Below are 16075 nucleotides of genomic sequence, written 5' to 3'. Positions count from 1 at the left end.
TTTAAGTCAGTAACGTAACACAATAATTGACCGAATATAAAATTCAAATCAAAACCATACGAAGTCAATGAATGAACGAACGAATAAATGAATGAACGAACGAACAAACGACCGAACGAACGAATTCGAACGAAAGAACGAACGAATGAACGAATGAATAAACGAGAAATCGATAAAGGTCTACAAATATATAGAATCGTCTTAGTTAATTTTACTAATGAGACAACAACAAAAACACAGGCAAACTGGTGGTCAAAACATTGTCTTAACAATTACTAAATTTCTATTACATGATGTCATCAGTGTTATCATTTCCAAAATTCAAAGTGACAACGAAAAGAATATAGTTTACTTTAATTCATCGAATGATATCTATTGATCTAAACTAAAGAGAATGCTCTGTTATTTAAAAGACCACATTTCAAGTTATTATTGTCACCCATATTCACCAATCTCATGTTATCTCTATTTTAAATAGTTCTGTCCGTGTTATTTTCCTGCCAAGCTGCTAACAATTTATTGACTTGCCCATTGTTTGTTTAATTGTTGGTCTTGTTTATATGTTTTACAGTGGAATTTTATGGAAGATTTCCTTGACTATAATTCATGAACTGGGATTCGCATCTATATCGCACCGTACACGCGTGTTGTTATCGGCATCTATCTGATAAATCTGCACGAACCGGTGATATTGACCATTGATTTTTCAGTAAGGTGTAAGATTTGGCTCATTGTTGAAGACATTTTTGTAATTTTGGAATATAACATAGAACTGGAACAAAAAGTTATACCAGGAACACTGGATAGACGCGAGGAGCAACGACCGCATGTAGCAGCGAAAAAGAGAGAGCGAGTTCAAAGTTAAAAAAGTTGAGTTCCACAAAACCCCAAACGAGAAATCGATAAAGGTCTACAAATATAAAGAATCGTCTTAGTTAATTTTACTAATGAGACAACAACAAAAACACAGGCAAACTGGTGGTCAAAACATTGTCTTAACAATTACTAAATTTCTATTACATGATGTCATCAGTGTTATCATTTCCAAAATTCAAAGTGAGATGTCAACCCCCAAAAAACCCCAATACAATTGAAATATGCCGTATGTCCTCATACAGGAATTTCCTCGATAGTTGTCTTTGGTTATGTCTGAACGTGTTTGTTCTATATAAAGAAAATGTTGTTATGGTAGATCTTTTTCAAGCTATTTCTTTTCAGTTTGCTTCTGGTCTGTTTTTACAAGAAGTGCTGCTCTCACTGTGCAGACTTTATGATAATTGTTGAATTGTTTATTAGTCGACCTCATGATGTCTTTCGGGTTCATTGTGGCGGTTGGTTTGTGTCTCATTAATGATTACTATACATCTTGTTCTTGAAATAATCGAGAGAAAAAAAAAACAAAGACAAAGATTCGTCAGTTTAAAAAGTACTTTAATACCACCGGTTATTTTCCTGATACATTTAAATCTCATTAACATACAGTTGTTTTGGGGGATTGCAAACAATGTGAATTTTGAGAAACAGGTACAGATCTTTGATGTCAACAGTGTAATAATATCTTCCATCATGTTATTGATATCAATATCTATATAAAAGTTTAAAATTTAAACAACAACACATGCATTTAAATTTCAAATTCAAAGAAATACTATCTAATATTAAAAAATACATATATTTAATTTATAAGTCCCACACAGTGATATACATAAATTTACACCTTTATCAAACAATAAAAATACCAAAATTTTGAATAAAACTACAATTCATGTTATTCAATCCTTTGTCGTTGTTTCGCTTTTTGGCTTATCCAAATTTAGACCACTAGTCCCGGAAGCCTTAGGTATAAATTTCTTGCAGTAGTAAACTTTTGAATTCCCCGTTCCACCAGTTTCATGACATATGGTATTACCAGGACATTTGCAAACCTGCATAGAAAAGTTGAGGTTGAGATCTCATTTAGTAAATAGTTGAGTATACTATTCAAGTAAAACATATACCAGAAAATAAGTATATTAAATCATTATTATTCATATAAGATTCATATCAAAAGTTAAATATAGTATTACGTTGAAATGGTTTTACAATAGTTGTTTTTTTTTTGGGGGGGGGGGGGGGGGGGGTTCTTTATAGCTTGCTGTACGAGCCAAGACTCCGTATTGAAGACTGTACTTTGACCTATAATGGTTTACTTTTACAAATAAGTTGTCTCATTGGCACTCAAATCACATCTTCTTATATCTATTCATGTACAATATGTATCAGAAGATGAGTATACTTTTCATGTAAAATTTATATCGACAGTTGAGTATACTATTCGTGTAATGTATCCGAAGCTGAGTATATTAATCATATATAATTTCAACAGGGAAGATTTACCAATTGATGACACATGAGCCTTTCTGTCAACACCGAAAACGCATGTTAATTCAAGACAACAATCATGAAATCAGAATAGATAACTCTAATACCAGAGATTAGGATCTTCATTTATTGGACGGTTATATGAGGGTCCTTAAAAGCTGTATTCTCTTAAATTTCAGGTCATTTTGCTCTTTTCTTTTTCTTTTTTGCCCATTATTCTCTCTTCTGAAAGGTCACATTGAATCAAAGATTTATTAACCCCCTTGCCCCCCCCCCCCCAAAAAAAAAGTTGCCTTAGTTATATATATATATGTGTATATCGTACTGATCGTTCCATTTCATAGCTGCCGTCTGTTGTGTCTAACATGTTTTCGGGGTCTTCACATCTGTTGGTATGGTGTAACGACTGATCTATTTTATCTGCTATTACACACTGAAATAAAAACAAACAGGAGTTACTGCTTCTAGCATTATATTGTAGATTGTTTAGCTGTTAGACATTTGCGCCGATTTAAAAAATAAATCCGATCTTTCATTTGTGCCGATTTGATTTTTTCATTAGCTCCGATTCTATATACTGTTCCTATTTGCATGTCATTTTAACACGGATGACTAAATCCATGCACATGTTCTATACCTAGAAGGTATATTGGTAAAATCTGAATGCTGTAAATAATGTTTTCCTCCTTGATTTTTCCGGATTTAAACAGATCTAGTGCTTTTATCTCTAAAATTGACTTATCCTGCTAGAAATCCTTTTTGCACCTCCCTGTGGTGAGCAGGGGACAACAGGGGGACAACATGGGATAACAGTTATATATATATGTTATAATCGATAATTCATAATATATGTACAACTTGACTAAAGGAAGAGGTTTATAATGATAAATAAAAAAAATAGCATTCGACTGTAATTTACTTGTACACAATATAGAAGCAAATGAAAATCAAAATAGGAACAAATGAAAGAAAAAAAAATCGGCGCAAGTGAAATGCTGGTCGGCGCAAATGCAAAACGCCGGATTGTTTGCGAAAGTTTTTTTTGGTATAAAAAAAATCAGAAAATTGAATCCAAAGTTCATATCCACGTTAATTAGTAGTTTTCAATGGAATTAAGAATGGTTTCTTTTTGGCTATTATTTTGTACGGCAGCAGATATGCGTCATGGATGTCATGGGGAATTATCATTTCTTAATTTTAACTCTTTGTAACGACTTAGATTATTCGTTAATAAGTTACAACGAGTTAGTAAGTTATAACGAGTTAGTTCAAGTTACAACAATTTAGCTATGTTCGTTAAAACGATTAGAAAAAACCCTACACACACAATTTTCCATGACGAGAACCGGCTTCCGTAATTTTGGCTGCCATTCTTCCATTTTTTTTTTTTTTTTCAAACGGAAAGAACGTAAATTAGCTACATCATCTATCTGCAACAAATATTAAGATGTGATAAAAAAATTAAAAAAATGATGCTTTATAGGTTCTTTTTATCGTTGGAGCACCAAATTCATATTAATGATTAAAACGTTCGCTTTTGAAAATGTATTCCTATGCCAAACTAAATAGACAGATCTGCATGTTGGAGAGTACTTTTGAGACACACAAAAAAAAAGAAAGACATTTGTGTCAATTTGGACGGGAAGAATTTGAAGGAAAGCTATCAAACATGTCTTAAATTTGGGATAAATTGACAATAAAACTGGAAGTAAGAATCATAATTTCTAAATTGATTAGTAGTATATTAAGCAAACTGTTAGGTCCTGATCGTGTTATGTGTTTAAGTTGCAATTGGGCGCAAATAGTTCATGTACATTCAGGATGAATCAAATTAAAATTAGTTCCTGTCTGTTACTTCGTGTATTTATTTGTCATGAATCAGGCCGTTGGATCTTTTATTTGAATTGTTTCATATTTTCGTTTGTCCTTACATTTCATACAGCTTATCATATGTTCAAGGTTTGTTCAAAGTCACGTATACTTGCTTAAATCCAAGGTATTTGAACTCTGTTGGTTAGATGTCACATTGGCAACCAGACCAAATCTCTTTATTTTGTTTAAATATTAATATATTCAAAAGGGGCATTTTACTTTGCAACATGCTACCTACAGAGACTTGTTGCAAGGGTTCTATATCGTTATCTGCTGACACGAGGCATTAAGTTTAACGACCTCGTTCTGACAAAATTTATGACACTAGGTATATATGAATCTGGACAGCCAAACGAACACAATCCTCTCTGTAAAACTGGGTTTATTTCCAGATTTAAAGCCCTAGGTTATCATATTGTTACACCCCAATCAAGACTTGTTAATTAAATATAATGTGCACAACTTCAAAATGTTGGCCAACGTCAAGCGGATGGGGAATGGCTGTAGAAGTTTATTACAACAAATGTTTACAAGGAAAATGTACAATGATTATTTCTTGACTTGTAAAAAGCGGCGTCAATTGCAATAATGAGAGAACATTTTAGGACAATCAAGGAAATTGATTCGTATTAAATGTTTGATTGTTGCCGTGTTATACTTTTGTTTTCTTGAGGACTAAACTATTTTCTCCCGATATGTCCATTATTAGATATTATGATGGCTCAATAATTCATTAATAGATAAATACGAATTGATTAATTTAACAGATTGCATATGAGCTATATGAATTCTTGATAATTCAAGGTTAAAAAAGGAAATTAAATTCCCTTTTTTATAGATTTGAAACAGATGTCAAATTATTTTCATATTTGTATTAGTTCGATCAACTATAAGAACTTGATTTTATCTGACATATAATTGAAATTACAGCATGCGGACATGATATGGTTTGGCTCATTGTTCAAGGCCTTCCAGTTCAACTTATAGTTTTCTTTTACTTCAATGTAATTTGGTTTCTGGTGCTGGTGGAGAGTTGTCTCATTGGCAATCATAGCACATCTTATTAGTTTGTGTTAATTGTATTCAAATTTGTGTAAACACGTAACGTTTTCAATACAATTTAACTTTTAATTAGTTTATTATAACAGATGCTAATGCTAATAAGATATGCATGGACCGTAAAATATATTTCAAACATAAAAGTTATAGAATAAACCTGTGCAATACCGACGTAGCGTTCTTTTTAGTACACATTTTGTTTAGGGGTCAACTGTAGCCTGCCTCTAGGTGTGGGATTCTTCCGCTGTTTTGAAGACCCATTTGTAGCCTTCGACTGTTTTTTCTCTTTGGTCGGGTTGTTTTCTCTTCATATCCCAGCTTCCTTCTCTTACCTCCAAACAAAAATCGGTTCAAAACAATACCCCGAATATATATATTTGTACCCCCTCTTCTCTATGGTCATCTCCACCGACTCGCGCTTCCCTTTCTCTCTCTCTCCCGCTTCCCGCAATCGTCATTTCCATGTTCCCTTACGACAGTTCACCCCCTCCTATTTCAAATTTCTTTTAAGCTGAGTAAACCTTGTACGAAAATCTGTTAGAAAGAACCGACTGAGAAATGAAGTTCTCTGTCATTTTCGTTTCCTCTTATCCTCTCTTTAGACAGCGCATCAGCTTGTCATACAAGTACCCGGTCTACAAATATTGTGTAAGAATAAAAAAGGTGGTTTATGAAAACAATCTATATTCATAACATTTATTTTTAGACGAACACTCATCTAGTATTGTGGCATACATAATAAGTTGCATAAACTTTTTAAATTGAATTTCGTTTAAACTTTTGTTTGCACATGAGGCATATGGACATAATACTAATAGTAAATTAATATAAACACATTTTATGCACAATTTAATATATGACAAAAGATATACAACAGTGTAATATAGAGACACCCATCAGTCAATTAATTCAACACAGTAATATTAAGTAAATGCAGCTAAAATCGTTTAGTATATTGCAAAATATGATTGCAAGACACAGGTTGCTTCGATAGATAGTGCATATTTTAAATATATGCAACATATGGCCCTGTTGTTTATCTTTCATGTTATTTATAATAAAGGAGTCTAGCAGTTCTAGCAGTTCTCCGCCCTACTGAATCTTTTATTTTCATAAAATATATATTTTTCTGTTCATTAGTTTTCTTTTAAAAATGTTAAGCGCTATCATATTGTTTTGCTCCAGAGATAATTTGTATCTAAAAATATAAACTGTAAATCAAGTTTCTTATGTCATTCTTAATAGGTTTTCGCTGGGACTATTTAACTAACAATAATTATCATTATGTCCCAGATTTTCGTTAGAATATCAACTAAAACCAAATCTATATTTAAAGTTAGTTGTATTTCTATTTTTCATATATCCAGGAGTTAAGATGTTCCCATAATTTTGATATATACGGACCAGTCTAGAATATGTGTTCTATTGTTTCGGCCCCTCCAAACGGAAAATCGAGCTTATTTGTATCTTTCACTTGTGTGTCTTTCACTCTTATCTTGAAGAGAAGTTCATTAGAGCCTCACATATGGCAAGCCGTTTTATTATTTATTCTAACTTCAAGATATCTAATAAACTTTATTAGATATCTCATATAGTTTATAAGATATCTTAATAGTTTATAAGATATCTTATATAAACAATATTTATAAGATATCTTATAAACTTTATAAGATATCTTATAAACTTTATAAGATATCTTATCAACTTTATAAGATATCTTATATACTTTATAAGATATCTTATAAACTTTAGAAGATATCTTATAAAGTATATAAGATATGTTATAAAGAAAATTATATGAGATATCTTATAAATTTATATATATAAGATATCTTTTAAATTATATAAGATATCTTATAAATTTATATATATAAGATATCTTATAAATTTATCTATATAAGATATCTTTTAAATTATATAAGATATCTTATAAACTATCTCATATTATTTATATAAGATATCTCATATAATATATAAGATATATAATCTAGTTTTTATAGTATATCTTATAAACTTTAGGAGATATCTTATAAATAATTTTTAAATAAGATATCTTATATACTTTATAAGATATCTTATAAAGTATATAAGATATCTTATTAAGAAAATTATATGAGATATCTTATAAAGTATATATTATATGAGATATCTTATATATTATATGAGATATCTTGAAGTTAGAATAAATAGTAAAACGGCTTGCCATACTAACATTCAATTGTAGTTTGTATTGAGAATTAATATATAACTTTATTAAAGCACGAATTAAACCCATAAGAGGGCCAAAGGCATGACAATTACATGTAATAACAGCAATATAATGACAACATTAAAATTTACATAAAAAATAAAATAAACCAAAACATTAAACACAACAAATGACCCCAAGTGCCCCCTGTCCTCAGTTCCATAGACTGTTAAATAAAGGAGCCTAAAGATTTCACTTGCTGACTGGTGGTTCAATTTAGTATATATTTAATTTAATTATAAGAAAAATCTTTGTATTGAGTTTTTTAAATCATTAAAAAAGACATCTCTTAAATCATCATTTATTTTACATATTAGAAAGAAATGGGATTCATCATCCAGAACTTTGCACTTATTACAAAGTCTTTGAGGGCGCGGAATATTTTGATATCTTCCAGTTTCAATAGCGAGGGACTGATAACTTATTCGAAATTAGCATATTAGTTTTCTTGTATCAAGATTAGGGTATGTCAAATAAAATTCTTGTTTATATTCAGTTTTTATATTCTTAAACAATAGAAGTTTGCTATTTTGGTCAAGAGATGATATTTTATTGTCATATATTTCGTTATATCTTTGCTGAAATTCATTTTTATATTATTTTTTACTGAAATTCTTACAGTCTCCGTTTTTGTTTTTAGTTACATCTTTGGGTTTGCTAATATTATTATCAGACCTAATATGATGACTCTTTTTTATATTTTGTAACTGAAGGCAACACTGAACCATTTCCTCTCACCAAATCAATGCAGCATATATCATGTTCTTTTAGATACTGTTTTATTTTAGAAATTATGTGTAAATATGTAAGTAAATAAGTATTGATATTGTATACATTTTTAACGTTTACCGTATTCATGAAATTTCCGCATTCTTCTAACAAGTAAATAATCAGCAAACACTTATTTTTGTCCAGTCCTTGGCCATAAAATTGAATTTCCTAAAAATATTGTTTTGGTAAACTGTCTTATAGTTCTCTTATATATCTTAATCCATGCCAAGTTTAATTGAAATTGGTCAAGTCTTTCTATCCTATGAGGTCCGGGAACACAGTTATCATCCTTACTTTTCCTTGTCTAGTGTGGACAGTATAAAGTCCTAAAAAATTTCATACACCTTCCAAATTTATTTATTTACTTACTAACTTACTTACTGCCCGTTATGCCACTGTCATTTACGGTAGCAACAAAGGTTCCCCATTTCTGTCTGTCTTTGGCCATCTTTTCTACAGTAACCGTTTCCCATGTGTTATTCGTGGTCTGTTTTCGTTTGGCTGATTTTAAGTCCAACGTGAGAGGCAAAAATATTAAGGCGGTTGGTCTTCTCTTGTAAATGGTGGTGGGTATGTGACAAAAGACCCAGATCATCAGCATAACCAAGATCTTATAATGTTGATGAAATGTTTCATCTTATTCCTCTTAGAGCATCTTCTGTTGTTTTTCTCATTACCCAGTCTATGACCAAATTGAAAAGAAGAGCAGACATCATACATCCTTGCCTAACTCCTGTTTTTACCTCAAACCAGATGTTGCTATGCCCTGCACATCCTTGCCTAACTCCTATTTTTACCTCAAACCAGATGTTGCTATGCCCTGCACTTCCTTGCCTAACTCCTGTTTTTACCTCAAACCAGATGTTGCTATGCCCTTCACTGCAAGTGAAATTGTTGAAGAAACTTTTGATGAGATCGATTAATTCTTTTAGAATTCCATATACTCTAAGTATTCGCCACAATGTCTTTCTGTTGATAATGGGAATAATCTTCTGGAAATCCACAAAGTTGATATAAAGCTGTCTTTGCCTTTCTGTACATTGTTTGATGATGTTACGTAAAGCAAAGATTTGATCAATGCATGATCTACCTTTACGAAATCCTACTTGCTCATCTCTTAACTGTTTATCAACTGCATCTATTCGATTCCCGTTTGGGATGAAAATTTCAGGAACTCAATTTTCGGCTCTCCCTTGACACCATCTGCGAGTATGGTCTTGAGGAAACGATGATAGTCCGTTGGAAGGGAACGATAAATGGCTGACCCGTGTTAAGAGAGAGCCATATCGCTTGCACGTTAAAGACACCCTTGTAGATTTCGAAAAAGAGTAGGCTAATGCCGCTACAAGGCAGTACTCGCAAACGAAAAGTGGAAAGGGATTAATATAAGTTGCAAAACTTGTTTCCCAATCCACTATAAATAAATATGTTTAAACTAACTGCATCTATATCATTCTTTGTATAATAATTTTGGCCATGATTTTTCATAGAATTGACAAGAGGGTTATACCTCGCCAGTTGTTGCAGTCACTTAGAGCTCCCTTCTTGAATAAGTTTCTGATAATGCCTTTTGTTCATTTGTCAGGTATAATTTTTCCTTCCCATATTTGTGTATAATAATGATTGAAAAAATTCAGCTGCGAGTTCTGGGTCGACTTTGAAAAGTTCTGCATTCAGATTTTCCTGACCTGGTGATTTTCCATTTTTTAACGATTTTAATTTTATTGCTGTTATTATTTCCTGTCTGTCTGGTAAGTTGATAATAAAATTGAGAAAGGAAATGGTGAATATGTCAAAGCGACAACCACCCGACCATAGAGCAAACAACAGTCGAAGGCAACCAATGGGTCTTCAATGTAGCGAGAATTCCCGCACCCGTAGGTGTTTATTTCCAAATCTTGAATTGCCTCAATTATTATTGCTTCGTCATCTGGAGGTGGCCTGTTAAAGTATTTCTTTAAAGTGTTCTGCCCTTCTGGCATTCTGTTCGTCTTCTGTTGTCAATAGCCTTCTTTTTTTTTTGTCTTTTATATGGACATATTTATTGATACGATATTTGTCACAGATTTCACCTGTTATCTTATGTATATCTTATTGTGGAAAAGTGTTCCTCCTACTACCAGGTTGTAAGCTGCACATATTTCTACTATTCTTTCTCAATTATAATTTATAGTACCACATCTATGTTTACCTATTATTCTGTCCATATCAGTATTGTTGTTTCTTACTTTTGCATTCAAATCACCCATCACTACTAGAAGATCATGGCGTGGTACCAATCTCACTTCTGCTTGAAGTTGACTTCAACAGCTTCTACAGTGTCATTTGTTGGTGCATATCATTGTATAATAGTCATGTTAGTGTGCACTCCTTTCAATTTTGCTGTTATCAATCTACTATAAGCAGGTTTCCATTTAATAAATACCTTCTCAGTGCCTTTCTTGAGGATGATGGGTACTTCTTCAAAATGATGGTTGTCTTCTCTTGTGCCTATTGGACAAGGTAACAGGACGTGCAAATTATGATTTTAAGATTAAGTAACAGCAAATTTAACAAATCGCTGTCCATGCGAAACCGATACCAAAGGAGGTTAACTTGTCAGCAGTGATAATTCACTGAATAAAGTATTGTGATTGATAGTTTTGGGGCTAAACGTCCAGTCGCAAATAGTTCATCCATATTCTGAACGGGAAAAAGTAACATTTAAATCTAAGGGATCACTTCTACAAAATTGGTCATCAGGAAAGAACGAAGCAAATGCAAAAAGGATGGTTTATTTGTTATTAGTTGTTGGTTTTTTATCTTGCTTTTGATTAAGGTAAAATAACAAAAATATTGAACTCCAAAGAAAATTAAAAACGAAAATTATGTTATCGAATGGTAAAATATAAGCTCAAACACATCAAACGAATGGAAAATAACTGTTAATTCCTGACTTGGTACTGTAACAGAAATATCCTTTTGTATAGAAAATGGAAACTGTGAGTTTTCTTAAATAATTGTTATTTTGTGTCTTGTCTTATTGTAAGTCTTTTTGTGCTTCGTGCCGCTCAGGAGATTCTAGCCATTTTCAAGTTATTCTTAAAGTTTATTCTTATGTTTTACTGTTACACTACAATGTTTCAAGGTTAGAAAAAGGGTAGATCGCTGACAAACATGTTTAACCTCACCTCTACTTGACTTTGATTTCGCAAGTCAGGAGCCCGTAATTCGGTGGCTGTTATTGGTTGATATCTGATATCTGATATTTTTGTTTTTCGTTTATTATTTTGCCATAGTTCAGGCCATTATTTGTTTTCATCAATATTGTTTCAATTTTAATATGTTTACAAAAATCACATGGATGGTCAATAAATGTGTATAACAAACAAATGTAAAAATTTCTATGGACAAACAGCGTAAAATTCAATAACGGGATACGTACACTTTTTAAGAACAAACATACATAGATAGGTGCACTAAGAAAGAGCTATATACAAAAATATCCCTCGTCATATGTCCATTATTCATCATTTCAATGCCACAACAGTTCAGTAATAGATAAAAACGAATTGATTGTGTATGAGTTATATGAATTCTTGATAATTCAAGGTAAATTAATAAATTGCATTCCCTTTTTATATAGACTTGAAACTGATGTCAAATTATTTTCATATTTGTATTAGTTCGTTCAACTGTAAGAGTTTGAATGTATCTGGCATTTATAAATTAAAAATTGAGCATGTGCTGCAAACGGAAATGAAATAGCAACGTGATCTAACATGTTTTAACGTGTCTAAACAGGGGCGGATCCAGACATTTAAACAGGGGGTCCTAACCCAGAACAAAAAGGGGGGAGGGTCCAACTATTTGTCCCAATTCAAATATATTGATTAGCCAAATAAAAGGGGGGTTCCAACCCCCGGACCCCCCTAGATCCGCCAATGCTGAAGTTTTAACATTTCGTGTAACTTGCTGCGAAATTAGAATGAATGACTAAAAAATTAGTAAAACACATTCAACAAAACAAGTACAAAACATGACAGGAACTTGTTCAAAAGACATTGTTTCAGAATCGAAAATGCTTGTATGGTTAATGAAAACTGTCCAATGCTCGAAACATTTATTTTTAGAAGAATATTCATTTAAGAAATGAATGCTTCTTTTCATAATTTTATTCGGGTGTAAAAGTGTTGAATATAGCACATTTTTTTATGAAGCGCGGATGCACTTTTTTCTTAAAATATGTGCACGATCAACTCTTTTTCAGGCAACCCTTTTAAAAGAATAATATGTCTGCAGTTATAACTCCGATGCGACTTATCCTTCATTACAGTTCTTACAGCATCGTAAAAGTCCATTGCATGCTCTTCATCAGAGATTTAATTTGTTTACGATGCATGAATTACAGGCGATGCTTCTCCTGTCGTCGCCCCCGTCTCGCTGCTTTCGGATTTCATGCGATTCCCTAAGTCTTTGCTTTTAACCCTGATTTGTATCATGTTAATTGATTTTGAACATTGGTAGACTACGTAACTGTTGACTCTAATTTATGTAAAAGACGTGCTATTGATATGTTAATATGGTAAAATGCTTAATGTAACATAAAGGCGCTAAACATTTATAGTATGTCAAAGTGTTTATGTAACATATATGCATTTAATTCTTAAAGGTAAACTAATGAACGATGTAAAAGAATGCTTATTCGAATCATGCGGATAAGCAGATACATCACATTTCATATAAGTTACAAATGAAAAACACAAAAAGGGTAACTTTCTTTAATTCCTAATCATTTTTCGTTTATCCTTTTATTTATAGCCGAATTTATGAGTTTCAATTTTCATTAGGATTAATATAGACATGAATTACACATAAGTCAAAACTAATCTCACTGGGGATCCGTAAGAAAAACGGGTACAAATTAATATAGTACATTAGACTAAAAAAATACTATATTGACATCGATACCTATATATTAATGAAATAACATATTATTCTGCTTTCCTATAAAAAAAATTATAAAGAAAATAAGATATTTTTTTTAAATATATTGAGAATAGTTCACATTTTTATCTCTGAAGCTAAAGGTAAAGAAAATAACTTGCATAATCTGTCAGTAATCCCTAATTGGCACCATTAACTAATCTGTCACATGCTACGCATTCTGCATGTACATACTTTTCAAATTCAAAGTACCTAATAGCATGTTATTCGACAGTTACTCGCATCATTGGATTATAATGTAAGATATGAATGAACACAGACTTGTAGTATTCGTCGATAAAATAACAACGAAAGGAAAATATAACCCAAAGATCAAATCCAGAGGTGACATATAGACTTAAGTATACAGATAGTTTTATAATACATGTACATGTATTTGCATTTAATACAGACATTTGATGGTTTTGTCTTATCATTTTTCGCCAAAAATAAATTATTTTATATTTCCTACATGTCTTTAGAATGACTAAATGGGAGTTTTCATACTTGTAAGAAAATCGCTTATAAAGAAATAAATGAGACAAAATACAAAGATATTTTTGAATCGTTAACTTAATACGTGTTTTACGAAATGGAAAACTTATTTTAATAAAAACTTTTTTTTTTAAGTAAGAACTTTTCCTGAATAATCTTAATCATTATCCTGCAATTATCAATAAAAATCAACTAATTACCTCGGGAAATTCATCTAAATTTAACGCTGTGTGGCATATTCCATAAGAAATATAAATACTAAACACCAACCATGCCCCTAACATTTTCATCCTTCAAAGTTGGTGATGAAGTGAGGCTTATTCTAGGAACACCTGTCACATAAATTACTCAATTCAGTTTATTTTTCTTGATACATTTCATATCTCATTATAAACATGTAGTTGTAACATTTGGGGAAATAATAACAATGTGAATATTGAGAAACAAGTGAAGATCTCTGATGGCAATATTTTAATAAGATACTTTATTGAATCATATATTGACATATACCTATGCTAGCAATATCCCAATATAAGTTCAAATTTTTAATAACGTAACGAGGTCATATGAATTTAATAAATTTGGAGATTAGTCAAATAAATAAATAAATGAACGGTTGGATGCGCAACTGTAAATGAAAATCGGAATTTAATAACTAATGTAAATTTGAGAGAGAGAAAGAAAAAAGGGAGAGAGAGAGAGAGAGTTTTTGTTGTTGGGATATACAAGTACCCGGCCACGCCCACTCTGTGTAGTATTTCTATGTGTATCCATCTAATGAGTTAAGCCTTTTTCAACTAATTTTTATAGTACGTTTTTATGTAGTAATGATACACAACTGTCCCAGGTAAGGGTAGGAGTTGGAATCCCGCTAACATGTTTAACCCCGCAACATTCTGTATGTATGTGCCTGTCCCAAGTCAGGATCCTTGTAATTCAGTGGTTGTCGTTTGTTGATGTTTTACATTTTTGTTTTTCGTTTATTTTTGTACATAAATTAGGCCGTTAGTTTTCTAGTTTAAATTGTTTTACATTTGTCAATTCGGGGCCTTTTATAGCTGACTATGCGGCATTGGCTTTGCTTGTTGTTTAAGGACATACGGTGACCTATAGTTGTTAATTTCTGTGTCATTTGGTTTCTTGTGGAGAGTGTCTCATTGGCAATTATACCACATCTTCGTTTATATATTCATATTTTAATTATCTTTAAGCACATACTATTAGACAAGAATTACTAGACTGCAAGCAATGCAGTTTGGATTGGTTTATCTTTTGAAGATTCCTTGGAAAGCTTTGAAGTCTGTTCTTTGTGTCAACTTTTCTGCCTCCTTTTTAGCTCATCACTTGGCGTCCGGCGTCCGTCGTCGTTAACTTTTACAAAAATCTTCTCCTCTGAAACTGCTTGGCCAAATTTAACCAAACATGGTCAAAATCATTATTAGGGTATCTAGTTAAAAAATTGTGTCCGGTGACCCGCCCAACCAACCAAGATGGCCGCCATGGCTAAAAATAGAACATAGGGGTAAAATGCAGTTTTTGGCTTATAACTCAAAAACCAAAGCATTTAGAGCAAATCTGACAGAAGTAAAATTGTTAATCAGGTCAAGATCTATCTGCCCTGAAATTTTGAGATGAATCGGACAACCCGTTGATAGGTTGCTGCCCCTGAATTGGTAATTTTAAGGAAATTTTGCTGTTTTTGGTTATTATCTTGAATATTATCATAGATGGAGATAAACTGTAAACAGCAAAAATGTTCAGTAAAGTAAGATCTACAAATAAGTTAACAGGACCAAAATGGTCTGTTGATCCCTTTAGGAGTTATTACCCTTTATAGTCAATTTTTAACCATTTTTCGTAAATCTTAGTCATCTTTTACAAAAATCTTCTCCTCTGAAACCACTGGGCCAAATTAAACCAAACTTGGCCACAATCATCATTGGGGTATTTAGTTTAAAAATGGTGTCCGGTGACCCGACCAACCAACCAAGATGGCCACCATGGCTAAAAATAGAACATAGGGGTAAAATGCAGTTTTTGGCTTATTACTCAAAAACCAAAGCATTTAGAGCAAATCTGACATGGGTAAAATTGTTAATCAGGTCAAGATCTATCTGCTCTGAAATTTTGAGATGAATTAGACAACCCGTTGATAGGTTGCTGCCCCTAAATTGGTAATTTTAAGGAAATTTTGCTGTTTTTGGTTATTATCTTGAATATTATTATAGATAGAGATAAACTGTAAACAGCAAAGATGTTCAGCAAAGTAAGATCTACAAATAATTCAACAAGACCAAAATGGTC

The 16075-nt window shown here is 32.0% G+C and overlaps 1 long non-coding RNA gene across 1 annotated transcript; it reads right to left on the bottom strand.

The window, feature by feature from the left end:
* Positions 1 to 1414: 1414 nt before the first annotated feature.
* On the bottom strand, positions 1415 to 14122 carry LOC143081674 (uncharacterized). The gene is made up of 3 exons (XR_012980046.1): positions 13972 to 14122; positions 2687 to 2794; positions 1415 to 1925 (listed from the first exon to the last, which is right to left on the bottom strand). It is a non-coding gene; the product is annotated as an uncharacterized LOC143081674 (long non-coding RNA).
* Between the last annotated feature and the right edge of the window lie 1953 nt (positions 14123 to 16075).

Source organism: Mytilus galloprovincialis, chromosome 1, assembly GCF_965363235.1.
Source record: "Mytilus galloprovincialis chromosome 1, xbMytGall1.hap1.1, whole genome shotgun sequence".
Lineage (NCBI taxonomy): Eukaryota > Metazoa > Mollusca > Bivalvia > Mytilida > Mytilidae > Mytilus > Mytilus galloprovincialis.
This window is presented reverse-complemented; position numbering and strand designations above follow the sequence as displayed.